Source organism: Parasteatoda tepidariorum, chromosome 9 (assembly GCF_982258835.1).
Source record: "Parasteatoda tepidariorum strain Cologne lab strain chromosome 9, Ptep-v5.0, whole genome shotgun sequence".
Classification (NCBI taxonomy): domain Eukaryota; kingdom Metazoa; phylum Arthropoda; class Arachnida; order Araneae; family Theridiidae; genus Parasteatoda; species Parasteatoda tepidariorum.
Genome location: NC_141763.1, coordinates 46,363,091 through 46,388,140, shown reverse-complemented (window position 1 = coordinate 46,388,140; position 25,050 = coordinate 46,363,091). Strand labels below are relative to the sequence as shown.

Genomic DNA, 25,050 nt, shown 5'->3' with positions numbered 1-25,050 from the left:
ACATAAATTGATTTCGCAGAAGAGCAGAATATTTGAAGTAAAGCCGTCGTTTTAAGTATTCTTAAGTATACATTGCTATTTTTACTTTTTATAAAATTTATTGTCTTTTGAGTAATGTTTCTGATTCGAAATGGGTGTACGGTTTTTAAATTGTCTTATAACATAAATACATAATTGCTGTTGCTTAAATTTACGCTTTTATAACTGTGGCGTTTGTTGAACCAAAATAGGGTGTAAATTAGCTAAAACCTTAATAAGGTGTCATATTAAGGCACATTATTGCATAAAATAAACAGCTCAAACCTCTATTGATGGACTGAAAAATCAGCAGTGTCAAAATTACCAAAATATGATTACATTTACCGTGCTGTTACTCCCATAGAGCCAGGAATGACTCTACGGAAGCAACAGCACCTCAGTAATTGTTATCGAAGCACTTTGGCAATGATTTTAGTAAAATTAGCAATAAAATATAGTTTTATAATAAGTGTTAAAATTTGGTAGCTTTTTCAAGACCAATGAGCAATGTATGAAAAACATTTATTTAGTTATACTTGCATTTTACTTTCCTATTTTTTCTAAATGTGTGGCAATAAAAAGTATAATTTTGAAAACCAGAGTTTCCAACAAACTGATACCTTATGAACGAAAAAAATACCAAGAATTTTTTTTTAAATACCATATATTTAAGTTTTATTAACTAGAACTATGTTTTTTTTTTAATCAGGCATAATATAGTACTAGAATTATATTTTTTTTACTCGAATTTCATACGATAAAATTATTGGCACCTTTCCGTGTCGTTACTTTTTGCCATACTTTTATCCGGAATTTTCTTACAGTGTTAACCACCGCAGAGTAAACTGATTATAAGGCACAGTACCCTTCTTTTTAGTGAAAGATATAGCCATTGAAAACTCATTGTTACCAAATACATATTGAAGCGAATAATACGTCCTGAGTAGAAATCTAGAACTTTTGCTGCGAATCTTTTTTTATGCATTAATTTTACTTTTTAGTGATGTATTTTTTCTAAATGTGCAGGTAATAATATATTTAATATAATCATCTAAAAGTAACATAGATATTTTTACTTCCTGTTATCTTTGTAACTGAACGAGACAGAATTCATTTTCAGCTTGTATTTTTGTATGCGTGTTCAGTTTGTTCAACGTCTTATTCTCAGCTCTTGTCAAATATTTTCGAGTTACGTGTAAAACTCGCTAAACGCGCTTAGCGAGTTTTGCACCTAAGTAATTTAATTGGAAAAATGAAAAGGCATAACTTGTGTAAAGAAAACGAAATAAATCTATATCGAAGATATCTTGCGTTTGAATTCAATCATCAAATTTTTTAAGACTTTTAAGTGATTTTGAAATGTATAAAATATATGTTATATTAAATACAATATAATCACTCTATTGATTAAGCGCGTTTAGCGAGTTTTGCACCTAAATAATTTAATTGAAAAAATAAAAAGGCATCATTTGTGTAAAAAAACTAAATAAATCTATACCGACGCTATCTTGCGTTTAAATTCAATCATCAAATTTTCTAAGACTTTTAAGTGATTTTGAAATGTATAAAATATATTTTTCATTAAATACAATATAATCACTCTATTGATTAAAGTTGCGCGAACAAAAACCTTTCAAAAATTGTTTTGTTAATATAAATGACGTATTAGTACTTTTTAATGTATAAAAACTAAGAAAAGCACTTTAAACCTGATTAAAAAAAGTATAAAAATTAAATATTAATAGTGAAAATAAATTAAAAGAATTGGTTCTCCTATAAATCGTTTTAAGTTCATCAAAAGATTGTATTTATATTATAATTAATATTTTCAATAAATAATAAATTAGCAATGCACTTAAATATGTTTTTTTTTAGATTTTGTCGATTGAATCATAATGAATCTTTACAGACTGTCTTATAAATTAGAGATAATTTAAAAATTTTTTTCAATTGAATTTATAATTTAATTATTAAGAGCCTTTACTTAAGTGGATTATTTCATGCAAATTTTAATACAATTTGATATAATTGCATCTACTAAAAATGAAACTAACGAGATTAGTTTTAATTTTAAAAAGTCATTAGTTTTGCAGGAGGATTCATAGTTAAATATTCATGTTATCCGGCAATTCTTGAAATCTATTGTCTTTCCTTTTTTTCCATTTAAGCACGCTGATTTGTTGACAATCTAGAATTAATGAATATCAAATATAATATTAATAATCATCTTTTATAATGAAAAAATCACGCATTTATTTATTTCTCCGTGAATAATTAAATGTTTCTAATTTCTCCTAACTTAAATTTTTCTATTCGATCAACATCAAATTGAATTACAGAGATGATAGAAAGAAATTTAAAAATTAACTGTATCAACATTCATCTTAAAATCTATGTATGTGATATTTAAGTTTAAAAAATATGTAAACTTTAAATGAAAATTATTCAAGGTGAAAAAATATCTGGTAAAATTACCGTATTGTACGGTAATGACTTTTCAGGTTAAAAAAATTAATTCTGGTAATAAAACCGAAAGATGCGGTATTCCATATACTCTTTAGCAAGATATTCACTTGGTAATTTTTCGGTAACGGTTTACCAGAGATTCTGGTATTCAAAATTATAGTTTTTATTACCAAACATTTAGTAAAATGTACATAACTTAAAAGTATGCTTGACCAAGGAAATTATTTTTATGACATGCTTTAAATACCAGGATAAAATTACAAACTTTTGCTACATTTACCAAACTTAATCGCATGTTATAAAATTTTATTTTACCAATAATTTTACCAAAATCATTACTTAAGTACTTCGGCAAAGATCACCTATATGCTTGGAGTTCCAATAGAGCCAGAAACATGGTAACTTTACCATATTCTGGTAGTTTTGACCACAATTATTTTCTCAATGTCCGCTTTACAAATTTCAAATAGATTTTCTTTTTCAAATTCAACACCTTACGTTATCGATAAACAAGTGCATGAGCATAAATAGTAAATGCAAACAAATGTTAAATCTTCAATGTAATTTACTGTCTTTATTGCTATTACTCTTTATTGCCATCCCCATTACAATGACCCTTCCCTTATTACGATTGAGGGATAAAGTACTGTTCGTTATTTCATAGAAGTAATTTTGCTCTCCTGTCTTTACGGAAACATTTATTTCAATATATCAACAAAACTTCCGTAATTTTATTTCAAAAAAAGTTTCGAAAAAATATTTCAAAATTTTTTTCTTTGAAGATGCCACTCAATAAATACAAATCACTTTGTTCCCATTTGACTGAGAGAAGATTGACATGACCCCTTAAATTCTCATACTGAGTTCTAAGTAGTCGTTATTTATGGTCATTTATAATCTGTTAAATTTTCTTTTTTTAAAAAAAGAAGCAATAAAATATTTCTATAATACTTATTTTGTTTGAAAATTGTTTTAAAATTTTTTTTTGTTGAAATGTCAGACTTGTGTTTGGTTTATTTTCGAGTTTAAACATGAAATTCGCAGTAATCTTGACGTACGTCATTCATCGGAAATGGCAGCTCCCGAACCAGCATAGTATTTTTAAAGCATATTTCCCCCATCAGCCTATTAAGTATTATTTTATTAGTATGTTTATACTCATATACTAATCTTAAAAAAGAGTCTTTATTTTTCGGTTAGTTACCAAATTCTTATTATTACATAGATTTGCTAAAATTGTTTAATTATTTTTTACCTATTTTTTAATATTTACGGCAGTTTTATGCTCTCATGTTATAGCGACCTCAACAAGTTAAAACAAGCGCAGACTGTTTTTATTCTAAACAGACAGGAATGTTTTGTTTAATTTCTGTAGCTTACCATAATCAAGTAGCAGTAAATTTAAAACTTATCAATTTTAAAAAGAAATTCTGATTTTTTTGCAATAATATTTTAATGAAATAATTTTTAAAAAAACTAACCAAAATGTCAAATAAATAATGGTATGTTGTTTGGATACAAATAATGACAGATTCAAAATTCAAACTCTCGAAACCCCAGAATTTCGAGAGTTTGACTGCGGATCACCATTTGGGAACTGCTACCTATGCATAAGCATCGCATAAAAACAATTTATTCGGTTAAATTTAGTTTTCAGTTTTGTATTTTTTACAAAATGCGGGGGGGGGGGTATCAATAGCTATAATCTTGAAAACCAGAAATTTTGGTAAACCGTTACCGCCTATTATACGGAAAAAATACCAAAAAAATGGCTTAAATACCATATATTTCGGTTTTATTAACCAGTTTTATGTGTGTTTTCTTTTTATTAACTGAAGTGCTGTGGGGTACAACCATACAGTGGGAGAATTTTTCTAGAATCATTTTTTTCCGTGCATAAACCTGAGTGAGTAGATTCTGAGTGATGGATAATAGTATTAAAATATGTCATTTTTCACACACACACAATTAGATGGTTCATAATTTATTCACACACCGAAATTCATTTTGGGTTACAGATATAAAAACAGAAAAAATTTGATGTTGCTTGTTTATTACTTGTTATTTAACTAAATATTTATGTTTTGATAAATTTGAAAACATTATAACACACGAAAATTTCTGGTTTATGAATTCTGCTTTCTGTTTTAATGCCGATTTTTAGTATTATCTTTCTTTTCGAGGTAGAATCTAATTTCATACCTGATTGATGCTTCAGATGAGTATGTCAGATGTAATTTAGATATTTACAGGTAACAAAATATAACCCATACATCCTGAATAATACACTAAACGCTTTCATAACTAGTTAAGATCCAACATAATTTATGTAATGTAAACATTTCTGACTGTTACGAAACGGCGAAAAAAGAATTCTGGTAAAATTACCGTTCTGTACTCTAAAGACGTTTCTGGTATAAAAAAAAATGGTATAAAATAATCTGGTCGATAAAACCAAATTATGCGGTTTTTCCGTTATTTTAGTAATCTTCCCATTCATATGAATATATTTGTTTATACTTCCCTAATTTTAACCAAAAGATAAACAAATTTAATTTTGTGATGCTTGAAATAAGTTTTATTGAAATTTTTATTTTAAGCAGAGCAAAAATATTATCACTGTCGACTTTTAATTATAATTTTTTTTAACCTTCACTGGTTTATATATCTCATTTTAATTTTTTTCAACTCCACTTTAATGTAGAATCATTTCAATAGTGAAACTTTTGTATAGTTATTGAGAAAATATTTTGCCTTTAAAAACTTTTATTTTATAAATAGTTCTGAATGGAATAATATGCTTCTTATTAAGCTATGTTTTGAATAGTATTAAATGCCTCGTGTTTATCATACTCTGCAAAAATTTATTGGGAAATCACTAGAAGAAATACAATATTAAACGAGAAAATGCAAATCAAATTAAGCACGTTATCTACATATAATGTGATAACTTAAAATGATGAAAGTAAAAGTAAATTCTGCAGAAATTTAATATATAAATAATAGCGAAATAAAACATAACATATATTTTACTCTTAAGTTATTAGGAAAAAGTGCAAAGATACATTTAAATGAAATTCAAAATCAATCGTAATAAGAATAAAACACAAATACAAGAAAATTTATTGTAAAACGAGAAAAAGTGCGTTTATTTTACATATAATCACCTAAAACATTAAAAGCAAAAGAAAATGAAAAGTTAAAGCTTCAAAAATATAAAGCAGAAACAGTAACAAACAAGCAACTAAGAAATTTTCCATTCAATAAAAAATTAAACAACAAAAAAATGAGAAATATCATTATGGATACTACTTCTTCGTGCTGAGTTTGTTAAATATGAGGCATTACTAATAGACCGAAATATTTGTTAGTTTATTGGAACTATAATTTAACAAAAACTTCATGATTCGTCCTTTTAATAATGAAATAATCTTTCTCATTATTTACGCTTCAGCTTCCCCATAAAATATTCTCAACAACGATTCGTATACAAGGCACTGTGTTAGTTAAAATGGCGACCAGCATCCACCAAGCAGCACGCACCATAGGCGAGAAACAACATAAGCTAAGGCCCATGGGATACGAAAAAACCAATCCGAAGATCGTTTGAGCTCATGATTGGAACTCTAGTCTCTTAAATCGTGGAACTATATGGTTCCAAAAACTGTGTTGAGAATACAGATCCGGTAAATCGATCTTCGTTCCAAAAAAATATCTCACTCTCTAGACCTAGAGATTATGAAAGAAATTAGAATGTGGAATCAAATGAGAGCCTTTCCAATTTAATTCCTTCCATTTTTGCTTGATGCACATCCAATTTTTTTCCATACCAAAAGCATGAAAGACTTCCTTATATTTCTTTAAACAACTGGGATTTGCAAAAAAAAATAATGTTGCACATATGAATGAGATTGAAATAAGAATTTTTTTTATAGAATCCTCTTACTTTTTCTTAATTTTTATTTATTTATTTTTTTACATATGTGCTTTTATCAATGCGTTGGCCATAATGTTTTGGCACCACGCTGCTACAAAATTTTAACTACTAGTTAGATTAATGAGCTCACCTCTTCATTTCAGATTTTTTTTAATTGAATCTATGAAGTTCTTTGCAATAATTTCATCATGGTTATTTGTTTCATTTTAGATCTTAGAATTGCTTAGATTCTTTTTCTTCAAGGACAGCTTATATTAATGAAGACAAATGTACATTTCGCAAAGTAAATTAGGATTTATTTGAAATATTTCACTTTCACTGCATTTTTTTTGCACTTTAATTTATCTCTATGTTTAATAAGATGCATATTTTTCTGAACTACTGGCACCATTTAAGTTAAAGACTGAATTCCGAAAAGCGTTATTAATGTAGATTCATTTATTTTCTCTGTTTATGAAAGAACTTTTTATATGACAGAATGAAATAAACATCAGCGTACAAAAATATAAAAATATCACAGAAATGATTTTTACATATAATATAATGAAAATCAACGAAAAAGTATACAAAATAGTTTAGAAAATTTTATATTTCTAAATAAATGCACAATATGGAATAATTTCGAAACACCAACATAACATCACGCAAATCTATCTTAGTTCTATAATTGTTTAAATGAATGAAGCTAAAAAAAACTTTAATTTAGAACTAATCACAATCAGAAAAATACCACGCGGTTAGAGAAGTGCCATTTAAAATATAAAAATCATTCATAATATAATCTTTCAGAAATGAACAAAAATATTACAGAGGCACTAACCGAAGCATGTCAACTAAATAAATCTACTGTATCAACTAACCGATACATTTAATTGACGCTAGAGGGTGCAGCGCCCGTATGTCTAGAAGAAACTTATAAAAAAGCGTCATGATGACGTCAGAGTAAATTGCCTTTAAGTATTATAATTCATGATCTGAGCATTAGATTCGTTCACTTGAACTTAATTTGTCATTAACTATTCAAGTTAAGCTTCATTTTTTCATGTTCACTGAACTATAAATATAGTAATATAAAAAAGAGAAAATGCAAATCAACTTTTAAGAGATATATAACTAAAAGTTTTCATAGTCCTCCTTGTCAGAAGAAAAATAAAGCTTTCAGATAATTAGACATTTATAAAAAGTAACCAATCTTCATAATCAATGTATTGAAATTAATTGAATTTAATTAGCGTCGTTTCAGTATATGATTTAAAGCACCGTTGTCTCATTTTTAAAATTTCCAGTCTTATTTAAACTCTAAAAAGAGCTTGTTATTAATCAAATTTTAATGAGATATTTCTAAGCATTGTTTGAAGAATAAATAAAGTATGAGAACCTATGAACTGTACATTAATTAAAGTATATTTAATGATATGTATTAATTAACCTAGTTTTTCTTTAGCAGAGACATTATACAAGTTTTTAGTCTACTTCAGTTACTTCAATTTTAAATATCAAGGAGACGTTGCATTTAAATGAATATAATTGCCATTATGTTCTTTCTGACTAAAAATGTATTAATTTGATTGAAAATTTGTTTAGATTGTTTCATATAATAAAATTTCTAAAAACTTAAAATATATATTTTAAACAAAATTTAAAGCTTCAAGCTCAAATTAGTGTATATTCAACAACTAATAGAGTAGAGTGTAAAATGTTTGCGTAAAGCTTTTTTCTCAACTCACGCGAATATTAACAGCATAAATCAGCTGTCAATGTTAATCCTGTTAATTAGTGTTAAGACAAGAACATATGGTGAGATTTAAAAAAAATAACATAATTAGCAACTTTTCAAGTCTTACAACATATTAACGACAACCAGTGTACTTACAATGATAATACGTTCTATTATTGAAGAAAATATGCAAAGGAAATTAAATTACATACCAAAAATTTTTTCAAGTTCTTCAACTTGACTGCCATGCCCGCACTATCGTGAAAATAAGCATGGTGAGTAAGTAAGATGTGTTCACATGAAATTGCTTGCTAGTATCATAAATAAATTAAGTACTTGTAAATTTCAGAATCATTAATAGAACCAAGTTCTATAAATTTAGCACTCGAATCATTTTTCCAAGTATCATTTGAACAAAAGAAGATCTTTCAGATGATTTTATCTAAGAAAATAGAAAATACAAGCTTTGGAATTAAATAGTTTCAGCATTGTTGTAGAGATGCAATACACGAAAGCTGAATAACTTTTCTCATCATCAACCATGTTTAGTTACTTGGAATTTTGATTTCTTAACAAGTGAGTTGCGATTTTGGTTCTCACAAATGACATCTTATCATTTACTCCAGAACTGTTCCAGAGAATATTCAGTCCGTAGAACACACAATCCAAACTATCGACAGAACATGCGTGGAAAATGATATCATTACAACTTCTACATTATTGATGTCCCGCAGTGGACTGATCGTTTAGACACGGCTCCCACCAGATCACCGAAGTCAAGCATCACTGGCTGCGGTCAGTGTGCGGGTGGGTGACCACTTGGATCAGTTTGCTTAGGAACCGAGGGTGTGCGGTATTGGTCCTCGTTAAACTGTTCTACCGTAAAGTGCTCGATTTCGAGTGCAGGTTGTCGGGCTACCGAAGCGGGGGTGCCATCCCCTCTGCAGAGGATCAAAATTGTGATGGCATGCCGTCGGATCATCCTCAGGGATGTTTCCCACACCGTCGCCAATAGCCCATTGTGCAGCTCTACTGCGACGTAAATGAACAACAACAACATTATTATACATTATTGGTAGCATAAGTGGTACACGATGTGATAACACTGGTGGTCACAGTGATGATAAGTAAACATTGCTCTGACGAATCTCTTTTGTGCACGTTTGCAAATAATTAGTTGTTATTATTATTCTAGCTCTTATAGCAATTATTATCTGCTCAGTGCTGATGAAAAGTAATAAAATTTTCGTCTGTAAAAATTAGCGCTAGGATAGCAAAGTACTTTTTCACAAACTATTTGTCCATACCAAGAATTAGAGTGCACGAACGAAACTTCTGCATGCAAAATATGTGATTGTAGAATAATAAAACAGAAATATGTAAAATTAATATTTAGTGGATATAATACTAATATTTTTTTACAAACTGGAAAATATTTTAATGTTAATGTAGTATTCTTCTAATTTTAGCAAAAAATATTTCAGAGGATATAGAATGGCACACAAAATAAAAAAAAAATGCTAACTGAAGAAAGTAAAAGAAAATGGACAAACACTACAAGAATCGATTTTTCTATCCATGATCCTCTTTAACGATGGTTCTTTGCATGCTATAAATATTCGAAAAAGTATTTGACACGAGTAATAAATTTTAAATTTAAGTGGTATGTTGCGTAAGCGATTTATCAAAATAAAAATTCTGTCGAGTTACCTTACCAAACTCATACATAAAATATATTTGGCAACCAACGTCCTTGTAGAGAGTTAAAAGAAAATACTGGGAGAGGATTTACATTGTGGTGGTGTATAAATATACATACATGAAAATATGTTATTTCTTTAAACCTTAAACTAACAAATTATAAATTTTATTTAAATTTGACACGGAGAAAAAAATTATGGTAAAATTGCCCTACTATATGGCAACGACATTTAATTCTGCTTAATGAAAGCAAAATTTACTATAATTAATCCATTTATTTGGTTATTTTTCCGATCATATGAAGTTTACCAGAAATTCTTGTTTTCAGAATTATTGTTTTTATTTTTACACATTTTTTAAAAAAATGCAAAATTTAATCTAAAATTTAACCGAATTTTTATATCAAGCACTTAAACGTCATGATAAAATTATCAAATTTCATCACACATTGTAAAAATATATTTTATTTTTAAACTAAAAACAATCATTATCGAAGCTCTTCCGTAAAAATTACAGAGGTTTCGGTGCTCCCAAAGAGCCAGAAACATGGTAAATGTTACAATATTCTGATATGGTTAACCATGCTTTATTTCGCAGTGTATAAAGAATAATAAGATTGCAATATAATAACTCAAGAATCATGGATCATTCAATAATAAATGCAGTTTTATTTAGTGATATTATTCTAGTAAAGTATTTATGTTTAAGCATTTAATTTAGGAACTACGAAGTATTTCCATTTATAACTAATTTAATTAACTGTTATTCATTTCTTTTGTTTTATTCCAGAATTATATATATCAAGAAATATTTAAGTATAGTATTTTTTACGTCTAGAATTATTAAGTTTTCGAAATATATAGACTAACAAAATATTGAGTTTCGTTAAATGAATTATATTTTTTATTTTGGACTGTAAAAATAAACATTTGTAATAATTTTATAAAGAGTTAACGCAACTATTAAAATTAGCATTTGCACACATTAGCATAAATTTCACAGTAAAATATAGTTTCTCAGTTATCTTGTTAAATTTTCGCAAAATTAGTGTAATTTCTCATGCTTTTGTGTATTGATTCATAATAATCAAGAGAACTTGATTTCAGTTAAAAGAACTTAACAGTTGAAAATAATAAGGGAAATGACTATTAATTGCATTGTTTTTAATATACTTACACTGAGAAAAAAGTATGGTAAAGACTACCAGAATATTGAACAATTTACCGTGTTTCTGGCTCTATAAAAACACCAAAAAGCTTGGCAATTTTTATCGAAGTGCATTAGTAATGATTTTGGTAAAATTAACAATAAAAAATAGTTTTGTAATAAGAGATACAATTTGGTAAATGTGGTAAACTATGGTAATGACATCATGATTCCTTCGAGCATGGCATAAAAACCATTCATTTGGTTAAATTTACTTGATGAGTTTTTTTTTTTCATTTAACGTGTGGTAAATATTGCTATAATTTTAAAACCAGAAATTCCGATATACCGTTATCATTAAAACAGAAAAACTACAAAATGAATAGTTAAAAAAATACCGTATATTTTGGTTTTATTACCCAGAATCTTATTTCTTTTACCAGAAATGTCTTCACCATAGAGTTCGGTAATTTTATCAGATTTTTTTATACGTGTATAACGTATTGTATTAAAATATAATACTATTCTTCTTATTTTGTTATTAGCTGAGCTGTAGTTGTATTTTAATATTCTGCTTCAATTTAAAAAAATTTAATAAATTTTTGTCCAAGTAATGAGTTTGACTAATTTTGTCAAACACACTGGTTGCAACTGGCCACACTGGTTGTAACTTTAAAACAAATTTATATGTTTATCAACAAAATTCGCTAAAATTAATTGTATGATAAATAAATTACAATATATTTGTTAATTTGAGCATATATTTAATTTAATTTTTGTGAACTCATTCTAATAATAATCAATTCTTGTAGAAAAACATACAAAATAATATTTGAAATGTTTAGGGGATCTCAGACAAGTGCGGGCCCTCAGGTCTTACGACAAATTTGGCCTGGTTCAATTAATTACTTAAGTGAGCGCGAAAACGAACTGCATAAAAATAAATTGGATATTTCAAGGTAATAAAAAAATTAAAGTTCAGGGGGAAAGAACGGTTTATATCCATTTTCAATAAAATGACATTTGGATTGCGATCTGTCGCATTTTGAGAATAACTTAGTTTTGACAAGTGCCGAACGGCATGTGTAGGGATCAGGGAACTCGCCTTGCATCAGAAAGGTCATGGGATCGAGTCACGGGTAAGGCATGGATGTTCTTCCCTTCTCTATACTCTCTGTCCTTACTGTGGGAACAACGTCGGCCCACTTAATATGGTGCCCCTAAAGGAGTGGCCAACAAATATGCCCCCCAAATGCAAGTATGACAAAAAGGTCATTCTCCTGGAGGGCTTAGAGAAAAAAAGTTTTGACAGATCAATTAGGTGGACGAACGGTTCTCCCTAAGAGTTATGATGCAGTGAAACTGAATCGTGCTGTGAAAATGTGCTTGAAAAAAATAATAAACTTTTCCTGTCCACCCATGAACAAGAAGAGCAAGGAAAAGTATAGTGAGAAGCTGACGAGAATATTAGTGAAGTATTGATAAGGGAGGACTGTGGAGGAAAAACTGTATTTGTCCAACCCAAATTTTTAAATTTTATTTTTCTCAACTTCAAAAATTATAAAATTTATTGCGAAACTTCAAAGGAAATTAAAAAAAAATGATTGTACAGTCGAGGATATTTTTATTTTTGCGACATCAATCCTGAAAATTGATCCCGAATGCTTGTTACTGAAGATTTTCAAGCCACCAAAATCGCATTTCTCAGAAACATCTTTCATAGAATTAAACCGTTTTCTTCCTTGTTTTTCAGTTATCTTGTTAAATTTACACAAAATTAGTGTAATTTATCATCCTTTTGTGTATTGATTGATAATATCTAGGAAAATAGCTATATTATCGACATAAACTTTGATCTTTTCGAACGTAAACTAAATGTTCAGTACTTATAGAACATTCTTTTCGATCTAAGGTCATGGATGGTTCGTTTGCTTTGAAAGATAAATGAATGATGATGTTTTAGCGTAATCTGTCAAAATAATTTACTAATACTTCATGTTCTCAGTTTTAAGATAATTGAATATTTTTAATATTCTTTCATATATTGAATTTTTAATTTAATTTTTTTTCCACTTGGTTTGATAATTAAAAACTTCCTCGCGAATTAAAAAAAAAAAAAACTATTCAACTATGCAGTATTTTTTCTTTTCTTAAAAAGTATAAGGAGAATTCATTTACGGCGAAAGAAGACGACTCGGTTGTTCATGAAAAAGAATTTATGAACTTTCATGCGTGATGATTATTTAGGAGCGTTGGTTTAAAAAAAGCGAAGACTTCTTGAGAAAAAAAAGGAATTAAATTGAAAAAAAAAATCATTTCAATTTTTTAAATGTAAATGAAAATGCATATCGTAGAATAATGATAACACGCAAATTCATTTTAAAAATATTTCGACTGAAATTCAATTCTTTAAATAAGACAAAAAAACAAATTATTTAATTTAAACGCACAAAATAATGAGTTTTAATTGCTTTAAATAATTGAAACATAATAAATTATACTATCTTTATGAGAGCCATGTCAGCACAGGGGATAGAGCTTTCGCCTTTCAATGAGGTGAACCTGGTTCGAATTCCATCCATGACTGGTCTATACGAATTCCGCATCCGACTTGCACGGACCAGAGTGCTGACCTAAAATATTCTCAGTGGTAGACGAATCACGTGTTAGAGCCCCTTTACCGTCAGTCTAACCGTGGGAGGTTTATGTGGTTTTCCTCTCCATGCAATGCAAATGAGTGTTAGTTCTATGTAAAAGTCTTCAACGAAGGCAAATTTCTCCTGATACTTAACCCAGTAGTTCCATTGTCTTTTGGAATGGGTTCGAAAATACAAGGATACGGATTTGAGCATTGATAGCCATAAACCCAAAATTGTTTTTGGTGTTCGGTGACTGTTATAAAATAAAATATCTTTACGAGAACCGTGGTGGCTCAGGGATAGAGCGTTCACTTCCCAATGAGATGAACCTAGTTCGAATCCCAGCGATGGCTGATTGAAACGAATTCTGCTCCCGTTCGCACGACCACAGTTATAGAGAAAAATACACGGATCATGGATTAGAATCCCCTTGCCGTTAAGCTATCTGTGGGAGATTTTCGTAGTTTTCCTCCCCATGTAGCACGAAAGTGATTAGTTCCATCACAAAATGTCTTTTGGGTTGTGTTCAAAATTACAAGGAAACTGAATTGAATATTGATATTTGTAAACTCAGGATGGAATCCGCTGTATAACGCTGTGTAAGCAAAATAAAATGGAATCGTTTCAAAAAAAATTATAAATATGGTAAAAATATACGTTTTTAGTCAAATTCATAGCAAATATATGACTGATTGGGAATAAGTGGTTTAAATATTGATGCATATTTATTTTCTATTTCAAATTTGAAAATGATGCAAGTTTCTTTAATCATTTTGTGGCATTTTTATCATTTTGTGGCATTTTGTGGCACTACATCATTTTGTGGCATTTTTATTTACTTGAATCCCGCTTTCCTGTATTTGAAGACCCTAGAAATTAAAATTTCGTATTTCAAACTACATACAAAAAAATAATAATAATAATCGTATTATGGCACTGTTGAAATCAATATTTTAATAACCTATAAAATATTTACTGAAATCACTCAATTTATTGTACAAAAATTATTCCATGATCTGTTTTAAAATAAATACCTACAAATATATGAAAGTTGTCGAAAAATTTTATTTGTCTATTGTTCCATTTACACTGTATTATAGAGTTATTAAAATACAGGAAATCTGTACTGCAATCTAAAATATAAAACCTTAATTATTTACGATTTAACATTCTTTTTAAGCAATATTTTTGACAATATTTATTTTATAAGCAATATTTTTGACAATATTTATTTTATAAGCAATATTTTTGACAATATTTATTTTATAAGCAATATTTTTGACAATATTTATTTTATAAGCAATATTTTTGACAATATTTATTTTATAAGCAATATTTTTGACAATATTTATTTTATAAGCAATATTTTTGACAATATTTATTTTATAAGCAATTTTTTTGACAATATTTATTTTATAAGCAATATTTCAGAAAAAAACGTGAAATTTTGCTTTTCCCCTCATGATTCATAGAGAAATCTGAAAGCTCTTTCTCTATTTTTTATTGGTTTTCAAACCATTATTTTTATGTAACGAAATGATGCAGACCTTAGTATGCTCATGTATTAACTAGACTTCCCGAATTTAAATAAAGGATGTAATGTAGCATTAAAATAAAGATCGAACAAGGTATGAAATATTGCAGTTGAGGCACTCGGGTGGTACTCATTATGCCAGTAATTTTTACCGTAAAACTTTTCAGAACAAGAAACTTGATGTAAAGTAAATTTTACAGTAATGTTTACTGCAAAATCACTAAACTGTAATTAGATTAACATTGCTGTAAAAATTACGGTATCACATTTTACGGTAAAAATGACTACTGCCGCAAAAATAAAAATACTGCAGTCAGAGTGATCCGGAAATTTTTACAGTGTATATCTTATTGAACTTATTTATAATTAATAAAATAAACAAAGTTAGTTTTTTCTTTACAATTGTATGTCTCCCAAGGTAATCCGTTTTATAAAGTCATGAGAATTCCTTCCCGATTTCACCTAATATATTGTTATCCACATTGTTAAAAAATTCATCAAATTAGGTAAAATGTCCTGACACTTGGGGTGCCGGTAAAATCTAGTTTTAATGTAAAATTTTACGAAACAAAGAATCAGATAAACTGATATGACAATATATTAACTGTTGTATTTACTATAATATACTAAGGGTGCCGGGATAGCCTGGTTGGTAGGGCACTGGGCCCGTATGTCAGAGGAGCTCGAGGGTTCGATCCCCGCCGGCCGAAGACTCTCCGAGTTATAAAATGGTGACTGATGCACGCTAAATCTGTCAAGCCACAAAGTCCTCCATGTTCCCATAACAAATAATACCTCGGGGGGGGGGGTTTCCACATCTTCTGGATTGGTTCAAAATTACAAGGCTACAGAGTTGAACATTAGTTGTCGCAAACCCAAAAACTGGGTCTGCTGTTCAACGACGGAAATAAAATATAAAATATAATACACTAAACCACTCTAATTAAATAAATATTACTGTAAAAAATTTAAAAAATTGCGATATAAAATTTTACTTTGAAAATGGATTTTACGGATGGTGTATTTTGGGTGCCAGTACTTTTCACCCTAAATTGATCTGGAATTTTTTTCAGTGTAGCATCACGAATAGAAATGCGAAAGAGTACTTATTTTGATCATATGCCTGTCTTAACCTAGTTCACTGTATCTTTGTTTTAAAAGTACTTGAAAAACTCTGGATGTAGAAACTTCCACAAAAAAAGTATACATTTACGAACCTTAAAGATGATACAAGTTCATCCGCGTATGTCTCTATAATCTCTCTTCAGTAAAAATCTATACAAACTGTTTACTGAACGAGTAAAACAGTGAAAAATATATAATGTAATGAAATACGGGGCTAGAAAAGTAGCATATTTGAATCTTTAATAAATGTGAAACAATTTCAAGGATTCAAATTTTTATTTCCAGGAAGGAAATTACCGTAGGCATAGTTTTTACTTAAACAATTTTTCCCTAAATAAAAATAAACAATTTAGATTATAATAACACTCATCTTTAACCATGTTAATATTTGAAAAAGATTGTTAATCGAAAGGTTGTAAGCTATCTAGACGGTGAAATATATTTTCCCTTTTTTATAATTTTGTAATAGTTTACTATTTTTCTTTCACTTGTAATACTTTATCTTGAAGATTGAAAATTTGTTATGAATAAACTTTTAAAAATAGGTATGCACTTTTAATATATAGAGATTTATGCGAGTCTTTTTTGTGAGTATTTTGTGATTTATATGAGCTTTATTAAGCCTTCTTTGTTAAATCTGTAATATATTTTAACGTCTGGAAATTTATTTAAAAGAATTGATTTCTTTAGACAATCTCGAATAAGTTATAATTTAACAAGTTTATAAATTGTTAATCTTTAAACATTTTGGATTCTTTGGATTCATTCAGATCAGTTTTGAAAATATGCGATTTCATTTTTATCGCTTTCAAAATTTTTGTTTTTATTCGGAATTTTATTATTCATAATTTTTCATTGGTCATAAGGTAGATATTAGATTTTAAATAAAAAGTTTAATAAATAATGGATAAATATTCCAAAAATGATTTTTAATTTTTAATAACATAACAGAAATAAAATTATTTTAACATGTTGATTTTGGTACTACACAAGTCATTCATTGACTTTAAAAATTCAAAATTATATTTTTTATGTTTTATGTTTTTTTTAATATTATTTTCGAATATTTGACAACAATGTATTGTAAGCGTTTGGAACTTTAACACATGAAGTTGGCTTTACATTTCGAATTTTTAAAATAGTAGCAATTTAGCAATCTACTAAAAACTTAAAGTTTAAATAGAAAAATATTTTTATTATAAATTTAATTTTTATCAATTGATAAAATTTCTAATTGTTAAAAATTACTTCTCTTAGTGGTTTCTTTTAATCTTTAATCCATTTATTTTATCGACTCAGACTTTATCTCATTCAATTCAAAATAAAAAAAAAACCATAGGAAAATATACCTTACATGCTCAGAGAGTTAATAGATTGTAATACAAAACGTGCACATAAATATTGTTAAGAGTAGTACTTAATCTACGCAAATCTCTTGCAACGTTAAACTATTCGTTATACTGACTCGTGTATAGTTTCTTCCGATTTAGTGTAATGCATAGGAAACATTGCTTTACTTATTTAGATTGCAATGTCAGAGGCTTATATTTGTATGAGTAAAAAAGTATACTTATTGCTCATAAAGACTTTATAACTTATAACCTATTAGTTTGATCATCTCGATATTGCTCTCATTTGATTTAGCGTAAAAAAAATCATAAATATATCATATGTTCAAGCAGCAGAATGTAGGTTTCTACTTTCTTTTCTTCAATAAAATCCGAGAACTTTAAACTTTTTATTCTTTCCATGAAGAGAGTACTTAAAAATTTGTTATAAATTTTTTTTCTGTTCAAAAAATTTAAAGTTTCATTAAAAAGTTTATTAGTAAAACTGTAAAAAAACTCTGAGTTGCAACAACGCTTGCTGCAAAGCAAGGACTGAACAAACAAGTAACTGTGAAAATAATTTAAATTTGTACACAATACAAATATCCGCTGTTTTTATCCAAATTCTTCAGTATATTTAACGGTTTAAAGTCGTTTTGATGACTAAACGCTGTTTTTTTCCATTTTTCATGCTTATCAAAAACGGGTTAAAACCGTCAATTGAAATTCTAGTTTTTGCCATGCAGTTTTGCGTTTCGTAATATAACTTTACCTTTTTTCCAATCATTGCACGATTTTCTTTACTTGCTCTTACTTTTAAGCAATTACTTTGTGGTTTTCATCAACATCACATAAATAAAACGGTAATTAAATTTATTGAAATCGATTCAATATTGAACAAATGCCAAATTTATTCTCATTATCACAATTTCTTCTTACTAAAACACTTGAGCAGCAGTGGCTCAGGGGAAAGAGTGCATGCTTGTCGACGAAGTGACCCAGGCTCAAATCTCAGCAATGACTAATCGATACAAATTCTGTTTACATGAAATCTTCACAGAAAAATCTTGTTCTTGCTCTCATATGGTAAGACTCTGTTGAGACGACAGGTTTAGTTTTACCGTAAAAAACCAGTCTGATTACGTATTTTCTTCGCAATTGTTACAAAAAAAACTTGTCGAAACTTGAAAAAAACCATCGAGGCTACGGATTTAAGGTTTAATTTCACGGTTTCGAACAATCAACTGATCCGCCGGCTTAAAGCGGTAACTCTTAAGCTATTTATTTTTATTTATTTATTTACAGTGTATGATCTGACGTACGAAAGATGTAATAGTAAAACATAAATCTGCGCTGTTAGTTAATATTATGGGAAATTATATAGAATAAATTATTTAAAATAAGCATTAATATTCTAGATTCAACAAAATTACGTACTTGAAAGTATCATGCAAATCCAATCAATAAATAAAAATAAATTTAAAACCATTTTTCGGATCGAGGTGCATATTTTGGAATTTTACCAAAATATCTCTTCCTAAATTCTTTCAGGAAAACAAAAATAATACGAAAAATATTATCACTTATAACTACAGATTCTTAACCACCATTTTCTAAATTAAACTAAACTCCTTACAGAACAATAATTTCAAAAATTCTAAACTACAACTTAACTGACAACTTATAAAATACTATAATTTCAATTAAAACGATCTATATTTTGAATACATAATAAAAGATTCCTTTTAGAAATAATCCTTAAGTTGTGTAATTATAATAAATTTCTACATATCGCAAATAGTTTAAATATAAAAATTATATATGATAATTCAAATTCTATTTAGCTATAGTTCTCATGATTACACTTCAAAACTGCCGTATTTTTAGTGTCTATCACGAATGTTTCATTCTTAAAGTTAAAACAACATTAATATACAAATAAGTATTACCATTCAAATTTAAATGTTAAAATTTCCATGCTAATGTGTGAGTAAATTTGACAAAGGCATATGACACTCACACAGCTTCTAATTTATTCGAAACACGCTGTTCCTTTTCGAATTGAATGATTTCTATAGAGGGATCTGTCGGAAAATTATGGTAATTAAAGTTCACAAATGATTTCTAACAAGCTGCTTTTATCACCTCACCTGAATAATTCAGAAGTTCTTTTCCCAAAGCATGAGAAATGGCTTGTTATTGTACAGACAACACGTGACATGTTGCTTTTGAAAATGAAGTTCTTAATCAGGATTAAAGACAGAATATTCTTTGCCTAAGGATTAGGAGTTAATTGAAAGGGGAAATATAAAAATTTTAGTTTTAATTGACCTTTTGACACAGAATTAAAAAAGATATTTCTAATATAAATATTCAATAATTCCTGTATTGTACTCAGGATGTTTCAATACATTATTTGCAAGCAAATAAATAATTATATTACGATTTAAAATGAGTTAGTTTTAATTAATTACAGCTTTTGTTCCTGTTATGTTATCAAAGGAATTTTAATCTCGTATCTTATTGAAGATGATTAATACTGACAACTGAATTAATTTTTGTCGCATAGCCTTTACACATGTAATACTTCAAAAGAGTCTTACATTCGATATATTAACGATTTTTATTCATTATTTAACATTTTAAAAAACTGAAAATGGCACTGAGGAACAAATTTCTGCATATTTTTGTAAATGGCACTTATAGCTTCATTTTGTTGAAGTTAAAAAACAATCATAACATTGGACTGATGGAAACAATCATAACATTGGACAAACTTCAAGGGGAGATAGGAAATATAATCAAATTGCATGGTAACCAATGCACGGAAATGTCGTCATACGCGGCTAGGGATGCTTTTCTATTATGACTTGTTCAGAAACATATGAAGAAATAGCTTATAATTAGGAAGCTACACTAACGGCATATGATGAAATCTCCAGGCATCGGTTTACATGCAATTTTATTCTCGTTGATGTGCACTTTCTTTCCTAGAAGTTTGTAGCACATTCATGAAGCCCCCTGTTACTTATAACGTTTTTACACTTACATTTCCACACGAAAATAGACTGAAATTGTCATTTGAGAAATGTAGCTTTGTGAGAGAGCATTTCTGCTTTCAGCAATAGCTTCTTCAAACGAAAGCACCTAACATAGTTATTTTTATTTCACGCAAAATATTTCTTTGATTTTACTAAAGTGCCTTACTGAATTGTGAATTCTATTTCAAATTTACTTCAATATGCCTTAGTATAACCAGGGAAGAAAAGCTTAAAGAATAAAAGTGGATATATTTTTTACTTGCTTCGATTTGAAAGGACAGATAAAATGGTATATTTTCTGCTTTGTCCATTGTTGCCGCCTTTTTTACAACTGTTCCATTTAAGACCTTTTTTTTTACGTTATAAGGTAAAAATGTAAAAATAAGAAAGAATATGTTTTAAAAAGGAATTTCTTCTGAAAGTTTTCAGTTGTTAAAATCATTAGAGATTTATATGAAGTTTAAAAGTATTACTTAATAATATTATTAATTTTTAATGTTATTGTTAATATTTTTTTAATAAATTGAATTATTAATTTTTTTAAACGAGGCATATTTCTATACATATATTGTAAATGCTTTATTGAAAGAAAAAAATAAAATATGGAATAAGCTGATTGACGGCAACTGTTAATAAATTATACCAAATTTAAAAAAATATGGTTAACATATTTCTAGATGAATGTTTCCTTTATTTAAACCGCCTGTATAAATATATACTAGATATAAACATTTATAATGATATGCTGTAAAATTCCTTAAACTATTATTAAATTCAGGTTTTATCAAACTATTTAGCTCTTAGATAAGGAGCCCATGGCAACTTTTGAAACATTCGCATGACGTCATGACAATTTCCTAACATATTTCATCTGTTTTAAAATATTGCAGACAGTTTGATGGGTACGGGGTTGAGTACTTATTTAGTACTCAGAGAAAAAAAAATATGATCGAAACTACCAGAATGTGGAAAAATTTACCGTGTTTCTGGCTCTATGGGAACACCAAAGAGTTTGGTAATTTTTGCCGGAGCGCTTTAGTAATGATTTTGGTAATATAAACAATAAAATATAGTTTTTATCATGTGATAAAATTTGGTAAACGTTATAAAATGTGGTATCTTAGGTAGGTAGCTTAGGTAGTTAGGTAGCTAAGAGGTATCTTAGGCCATGGCATAGAAGACATTTGTTTGGTTAATTTTACTTTTCCGCTTTGTATTTTTTACGAAATGCTTGAAAATGGGAATTATAATTTTGAATAATGAATATCTTACTTTTTATTTACTGGAGTTATGTTTTTTTTTCTTTTTTTGCTAGAAATTTCACTATCTTACAGTACGGTTCTTTACAAGAATATTTTCGCCATGGAGTTAGGCTCAATTTTCGGTGGTCATTTATTGATACTTTTCTTTCCACGTTTTGTTACGGTAAATATTAAATTTACTTTAATTTTATATATTAAGCATCAAATTTAATTCAAATATTAAATTTTTTTCCTACATTTACTAAGAGCTCTGATTATCGGAAATTGCACGAAATTCTTTCAGGTTTTTATGATAATAGAAAATAATATCAACAATGGTAGTGAGTAACCACTTTAAATACATTATTTAATTACTTTATTAAACTTTATTTTTTTATTCATTTTTTTTAATATTCCTATATAGCTGTATACAATTAGATTTAGCATAATCTAAGTTGAAGTTCAAGTGACGAAATGAAAGATTAACTATTCATATAGTCCGACCAGGTGGCCGAGTGGTTAGCGTGTCTAATTGCGGAACCATTAGCCGCTGGTTCGAATCCTGCTCAGGGCATGGATGTTTCTTTCTCTCTCTGTGTTCTATGCCCTCTCCTCTTTGTGTGAATGTGACCCGCCCTATAAGCGGGTTTGTAGTTGTGTGGCGTGGGCGGCGCTGCTCCGCCGCCGTGGCTTCGCCACAGGTGCCCACTGGGTAACGAGAAGAGAGTAACAGTTCTGGCATTTCTGTAGCCAATGGGAAAAACTCCAAGTGCCCGCCATTAAAAAAAAAGAAAAAAGAAAGAAAAAAAAACTATCCATTCAGTATTATTCAAAATTTAACATTCAAAACTTACCATAATTTCTCAACGACTTAATAGATAACTCAATCTTATTTCATTAGTTCTTGTTGAGTTTTCACTAATTAAGTTCATAGAAACACGCTCTAAAAGAGCATTAATATAGAAAAAGAAAGCGCGGTTCCATGTACTTTTTTAAATACGAATTCAGTGACTTCATTCCCATTCGAGTAATTATCGGCATTGAGTTTACTTGTGATTACCTAAGATTAACAAATTCATGAGAACAATGCGATGAAACTAATTTTTCAGATCAGAATCGATCAGAATTGCTGATTTAAAGTAGGTTCAAGCTCACACATACTTTTATATAAACATTTCGTTTTATATATTTAGATTTTATAACAATACATTTCTATCCAATAAAATGTCATCAAATTTAACAAAACAGGTTTTCTTTGTACTTAAAATTGAACTGAATAATAGTTTGATATAAATTAGTAACAATAATTATGTATCCGCTTCATGCATGCAAGTAGTCGTTAACGTATTTACATGATATTCAAGATCATAATATTGTTTATTTCCTTTTCTTTCAGGTTTCAATGAAGTTGCACCATTAATGGAATTTGTTTGGCTTCATGGTCTCTGTAACCAAATTTAATGTTGTTATGAATATTTTTGCACATGTGATGTTTACTACATATCTTTCCATTGATGGCGTTATTGTGAAAATAAAATTTGTTATTGTGAATGTACATAAAGTCTTATACTAGTTTTAATTTTTATAAACAATTTGTGATTCAGCTTGGTACCACTGTTGCATCGAAAAGATATACTTATCCCCAATATTATATTAATCCACTGACAATTCTAATCGTAAAATGTCTCATTTCAACCAGCAGTCTTCTCTTAATAGCAAAACAGGTTTTTCCATGTTAGATAGGGAAATAGTGCATTGGGGAAAAACATTCTTCCAATTTTGCCCGTTGGCTAAGCCACCAGTAGGTTAGACATGTTTTTGATTTACAATACTGTTGCTAAATTTTAAAAAAAAATATATTAAAAAATTTTTAAAGGGAAAATGTAATCGAGCAAATTTAAAATAATTTCAGACTTATATTGCAAGTCAGAATGGTATGAATATCTAAAATTTGGCAGGCATTATGTGATAGAGCGAGCCATGTAATATTTTTCATTGTTAAGAGAAACGTTTGGTTTTGTCAACTTATTTCATAAGAAGTATATTTGTCTTTAAATTTTTTTTCAGAAGTTTACACTATAATTTTCAAAATCTATGTTGCATTTTACGTACGTAATATGTTGGTTTATGGCAGCGCTCATTTTGAATTGAATTTTATTAGTTTATTTCAGACATGATTTTTTTTAGGATTTTTCTTATTTTTCATTTTAAAAGACTGTGAAAGTGATACTAAAATCAGTTGATGAAACGCTTTTTCATCATACGAGACGATTATCAAATCGGTAATGACATGACGGAACGATACTATTGTTGTCGGAGGGTTCGACTGACGCTTTTTCTGCTGACCGTAGTAGATTACGTTTTTTTTTTTCTTTTTCGTTTTTTTTTTTGTTTGTTTCTTGTAGCAGAATTATTATTTTTTTTGTCGTATGCCTGTTTAGGCAGTGGGGTTGCGATTGTTCCTGTTTTTCAGTGGCGCCATCTATGCCCAGGAATTCGACTTTTGCCACGCTATTCACACAACCACAACCCGTTTATAGGGCGGGTCACATTCACACATATTAACAAACAAAGGAGAAAGGACATAGAACACACAGAGAGGGAAAGAAACATCCATGCCTTACCCGGGATTCGAACCCAGGACCTTTCTGATGCAAGGACAGTTCCATGCCCCCTACACAGACCGGTCGATCAGAATTATTATTAAAACCTTCCATGAAGAATTTAAGGAAGAAGTAGAAAATAAAATGATTTTCTTAACGAATTTTAAAAGCAAATTAATTTATCAATTAATATATATATATAATTTTACAGATAATCTATATAAGTACAGAATAGTAGTAGTGCCATCTATGTTTATTAATTGAAAATAATTGTTGAAATTTATCCAAAATTTAAAGCATAATTTCACGCATCGTGGATACTAAACAAATTATATTATTTGTAATTAAATTATATATTTCTTAAAGCAAACAAATACGAGTTAATTTTAACTAGCACTGATATCTTAGTAAAATATAAAACAGAAGAGTAAAAGCAGATACAAAAGGTAAAAAAAAATATCGGCGCGATTTGATGGAATACATGGGTGCTTGTCGATAAGTCATTTCCATAAACGATATCGTATCGTTGAGTGGGAAAATTCGTATGCTTCTGC

The 25,050-nt window shown here is 28.7% G+C and overlaps 1 protein-coding gene across 1 annotated transcript in view; it reads left to right on the top strand.

The window, feature by feature from the left end:
- Positions 1-23,448, top strand: part of LOC107456153 (FMRFamide receptor) — a 29,087-nt gene extending 5,639 nt beyond the window's left edge. The window contains exon 2 of the mRNA XM_016073937.3: positions 23,290-23,448. The gene's annotated coding sequence lies outside the window, so the exon portion shown is untranslated. The remainder of the gene's footprint in view (positions 1-23,289) is intronic.
- Positions 23,449-25,050: the final 1,602 nt, after the last annotated feature.